Source organism: Tupaia chinensis, unplaced genomic scaffold (assembly GCF_000334495.1).
Source record: "Tupaia chinensis unplaced genomic scaffold, TupChi_1.0 Scaffold138619_1, whole genome shotgun sequence".
In the NCBI taxonomy this organism is placed as follows: Eukaryota; Metazoa; Chordata; class Mammalia; order Scandentia; family Tupaiidae; genus Tupaia; species Tupaia belangeri.
This window is the reverse complement of record NW_006198512.1, coordinates 180,680-186,040: the sequence shown is the minus strand read 5'-3', so window position 1 is coordinate 186,040 and position 5,361 is coordinate 180,680. Positions and strand designations below refer to the sequence as shown.

The following is a 5,361-nucleotide window of genomic DNA, read 5'->3' as shown; positions in this document are numbered from 1 at the left end:
AAAAAAAAAAAAAAAAAAAAAAAAAAAAAAAAAAAAAAAAAAAAAAAAAAGAATCCATGAGCACCTGACATCACTTGGCAGCTGGGAGTTAATGCAGCACCAGCTCCCTCACAAACTACAGTAACGGGGTCCAGCTAAAAGAGAAAGAGAGATCCTCTTTCAGTGGTCATATTCCTGGTGACCAGAAGAGAATAAGAAAGGATTAGTCCTGCCTCACTCTCTGGGTGAACCTGCCCAACACCACATCTTGCCCTCCCAGTTGACAGAGCACTGTACACAGGACAGACAGGCCATAATTCTGATCTGATGCAGCCTTGGGTCAGAGGCAAATGCAGAGACCTTAGAAAGAGGTTTCTTAGAACCCTGGGTGAATAATGTATGACCTGCAGGTCTGCCAGAGGACAGTAGACCAGCCTCTCATCTTCTTTCCCACACAAGGGAAGGTCAACAAGAAGCTTTGCAGGATCCATAAGGAAATCAACATTAAGTTTGAATGGTGGCCACAACACTGAGAAAGCTTAACAAGGTCTAAATGATGCTTTTGTAACAGAAACCCATGGTGACTCAAATGGCTACTGACTGTTCTTCCGTGCTAGCAAAGCAAAAATTAATCCAAATAGTATGACCAAGTGAGCATTAGCATTGATTAAATCCTCCCTCTTGTCAGGCATTAAGCTTGGACCATCACACACTTTCTCTTTAATCTTCTGAACACCTCTATGTGTTCTGTAATTATCACCATGTCAAAGATGAAATAGGCCTCAAGGAAGCCACTCTCCTCATGTGCCATGAGGAAATGTCACTGCTAGTGACATAGATCTGAGAAGAGGCACCAGCTCTCGATGCTGAAGACCAGTTACTGTGGCCTGATTTTGAGAAGGATTCATTTGTATTTTCTTTTTACCTGAGCATTTTCTATGAATTCATGTTAATTCTTATGAATTATTTGTGTTGAAACAGATCCACCTATGTGGAGTAGAAATAATTTAAATTACCTTTCATTTTTTTCCCCAACAAAGCCATGACATTATTAGCTGCTGTCACAAAGATGTTTGTGTGTGTGTGTGTTTAGCTCCAGGGACAGATAGGACATGTCCAGGGTAACCCTAGCAGGGATTCACTTGTCCTATATCATTATCAGGATAATAGGCTAAACACATGCTGGTAGGATGGAGAATTTTCTAGAACATCCTGTGATGTGGTAGAGAGGAAATGAGCTTTGGAGTGAATAGGTACCATTCTGAACTGAGTATTTTTAAGGAATGTGATCTGAGGCCAAAGGCTTTGCTCAAGTTTATTTTCTGCAACTGTGAGGCAATGCTTACTTATCACAATATTTTTATGATAGAAATATGTAAATGCACCTACCAAATGCCCGATAAATGGTAGAAATCATTGTAAAGCTTGTTACTGTCAATCACTAAATGAGCGGAAGACTAAGCATTTACAGTAGACAGGAGACCTTAAGACTAAACTTAAATCTTAAGTTTAGTATGTATATAATGTGTGTATGCTTTACATGTAGGTGCATAAATGTATATGTGTATGTGTGTATGTGTATATATATATTTTCCATTCTCTTTGGATGGTTGTTTGTGTTGTCTTCAGTTTTATTCCACTAAAAAGAATGTAAATGAAGATAAATAGGCCATACTGTTACTGTAGCACATCAGAAGTCCTAACCCTCAGTACCCTATGCACACCTCGCAGATTCAGTCGAATTAAAGCTATATCACTCATTTGAGCTTTAATACAAAAGGACTGGTGTCCTCACAAAAAGGGAAAATTGGGAGCTAGCCCAATAGCCTAACAGTTAGGGAGTAGTATCCCACATGGCACATGTGCCCGTGTGCCCCAAATCCCGACAGGATGAAGTGAAGGAAGGATTGCCATATGGCCAGACCCCTTTGTGGGGTGATTTTTCCTTCTTTCTCTCTCTCTCTTCTGCAAGTGAACACACCCTCTGGCAATTAAAAAGAGAAAGAAAAAAAGGAATTTGGAAAGATAAATACACAGAGAGGATATGAGAGAAGACACAGGGAGAGGATTGCAGCAGTGCCTGGAGCGAGGCAACTGGAAGATAATGATGCCGAGGACTGCAGCAGTCACCAGAGCAGTGTGAGGGAGCGTGTGTCCCCTCTGGCATGTCATGTCATGGATTGCTCCTCAGGCTGCTGCATCACGGCCCTGGCAGAACCTCAATATCAGACCTTCTGACTGCCACAGCTCTTGTGTGGTTTGAGCCCCCGGTTTTGGTACTCTGCCATGGCATCCCTAGAAATGAATCTGATAAATCATAAAAAAGTGCTGACTTGAATCTTTCAAATAAATAGGCCATTAAAACTGAACAGTAATTGCAGCAATTGTTGAAAATACTGACAAAAAAAGCAATTTTTTTCCTGAGAGAACTTTATCACCAACGTGTAAAATTCACTGCCCTTGCTGTAAGCAGCAGCAATCATGACCATTTTGATTCTCTCTGCAGAAAATGCTCACCCTCCTCACCTGTCCAGTGTGGGCCTGACTTCCACCTGCTCTGGCAGCCCCAGTCTTGGCCATGGTCTCAGAAGAAACTGGGAAGGTCAGTGAGCGAGAAGCTGGGCAAGAGTTCCCAAAGGAGATAGCTAGGCTGAGGAAAGTTCCTGTCTGAAGAGGCTAAATAAGTGAAGGAAAATTCCTGACCCACCCCCTGATGGCCAGGGTTTTTGCAGAGTCCCATTCCTTCTCCAAGCCACAGCCTACATGTCCAGGCTAGACCAACTGAAGAGTTGAGAAGAGTTAAGATTAACATATAGAGATCAAGAGTACCAGATTTAGGAACCTAGATATTACAATGATTTAAATGTCTTACACAAATAATTGGCTATTTAAAACACAAATGTGTCATATGCTTTATAACACACATAGAAGTAAAAATGTATGACAACAAAAGCAGCTTCCCAAGGGAGAGATGGACTTGCACTGATATAAGGTTTTTATACCAAAGAAGAAGTGGTATAATATTGCATGAAGTAGACTGCATATAACTAGGGCTGTCCCCATGGTCTGGTGATTAAAGAAACCATATCTCACATGGCCAACCACATGCTTTAAATCTCATCCCAGACACACTTAAAAACACTGTGTGCATGGTTGTGCATGCCCCAAATTACAACAGGGTCAAGGGATAGAGGACAAAGGATTGTGGCAAACCATACCCTTTGGGGGATGTTTTCTCCCTCCCTTTCTCTCTCTCTGTCTCTCTATAGAGGGTACCTACACCTCCTGGCAAGTTAAAAAAAGTAGACTATAAATGCTAAGCAAACACTGAAATTAAACAGCACAGAGTTGTAGATGCACCTTTTCCTCAAGCACAAAGAAAATTTACCAAGGTAGATTATCTGCTGGGCCATAAAATCTTAAATTTAAGAGGTTCAAGTCAAAGTACATTCTCCAACTACAAAGGAATTAAACTAGAAATCCATGGTAAACAGATATCTGAAAAAAAATCCCTGAATATATGCAAATTAAACCACTTCTCAATACCTCATAAATCAAAAGAAAATTTAGAAAGTATTTTGAACTTGATAAAAGTGAAAGCACACCACGCCAAAATTTTTATGATGGCTAAAGAACATCAAAGAGCTTAAAGAACAGACTTGGATTGCCAGAGCCAAGGTATTGCATCAGGCAAAAGTTAATTTTGAAAAAGAAGAGAGATGTAAAAAACTTAAATGACTTGGAGATGAGGGTACATGGATGCTACCTGAGCAAACTGAAAGATTTTCACAGAAATTTCTGTGAAGAGAAAGAAGAAATAAGATAAATATTTTTTAAAAAGTAAAGAAAGAGAAGGTAAAAAAGGAAGCAGAAATATGAAAAAAATTGAATCATCTGATAGTTCAACAAACTCTGAAGATGAATGGATTCAAGTTGTTCAGTCCCAGAGAGCTAGAAAAGAAAAGGCCTGGAGAGTCAAAGATGAAAATTTAGAAAAAGAAGACAACAACCAAGTTATTCAGAAGGGTGAGTTGGTGACTGTTGACTTTATGTCTGTTAAAACTGTCATCATCATCATCACTCACAACTGAAAAGGAAATGAAAAGGAAAATAGAGCAAGAGAAAACCCAAGCACTTGAACAGCCCACACTACTAGAAAGAGAATTGAATCCATACTAGATGGGTGGTTGGACAGGTCTTCTACAAGAACAGTATAGAGTGTCATCAGTTAGCAAGGTCTCAATGGTAGAAGATGATGGACTAAGCTTGCTAAGGAAGTCTTATGAAAGAATGAAGGAACAAGTTGAAAAATAAAATAGAAAATTTGAGGATATTGTAGTAGAAAGATATGGATCAATGGAAATATTTCAGTCAAAATTAGAAGAAGTTGAAAAGACTGCATGCTCAAGAGACAATTACAGACAAGAACAGTGGAGGAAACCAACTTATTTGGATAAAGCACAAAGTAGACAAAAAGTAGAAAATCAGACTTCCTAAAATATAATAAAAGTTCAAGGGATGTGTATGATACAACAGATACTGTAAGCAGTAGCAATAATGGTAAGTTGAGTGGTGATGAAAAAGATAAGAGATCTGGATCTTTGTAATCATATAGAAGAGAAACCAACCCAAGGCAAGCCAGGACTTTTTCTTCTGGACATTTGAGACCTAACTTCTTAAGACCCTCTGATGATGAACTGTCATTTCCAGCAAGGACTGGCATTTTGAACCATTTAGTTCATCTTTAGCATGAGCAACTCAAGAGTTTTTGCATCATGGTTTTAGAAAACCCACTGAGAACAATGAAGAAACTTGAACATCTTGGAGTCAATCTGAAGAGGAAGAAACAAGAAATATTCAAATCAAAAGTCATTTGAAACCAGTGTCAGTGTGGAATACTGATAAATTCCAAAAGACATGAGAGAAACATCACAGAAGGAAAGCTTAAGAAATGACCCTTGGGAAAAAGAACACCAACAGGATACACAGGAGAGGAGATGCAGCCTGGTCCAGGCTGGGCTCAGGTGTTCTGCTCGGACTCCTGTGGCTTTGCTGGGTATTTCATAATTTGAGAGTTATGAATGTGTTCACGATCTTTGTGTACACACGTCAAAACCTACCAAACTGTACACTTTCGACACATACAGCCTGTCATGAATCTTTGATGTCCTAATAAAGATGCTGTGAAAATCCTCGTGAGACACTGATTGGCAGGGTCAGCTTGCTGTACTGGGGACTAGGCAGAAGGGTCTGAGATGGAGGTGGGAGACACACCCCTTCCGTTTCTCACAGCCAAGCACCCGAGCTCCCTGGCCAGGGCTGACTACTCAGAGGCTCCTGCACATTCATGAGGGGATAGTACCCTACTCTTCTGAAGCAAAC

The 5,361-nt window shown here is 40.0% G+C and overlaps 1 pseudogene; it reads left to right on the top strand.

Annotated features, from left to right (window-relative positions):
- Positions 1 to 2,557: 2,557 nt before the first annotated feature.
- LOC102500252 (CWF19-like protein 2 pseudogene) lies at positions 2,558 to 5,046 on the top strand (annotated as a pseudogene).
- Positions 5,047 to 5,361: the final 315 nt, after the last annotated feature.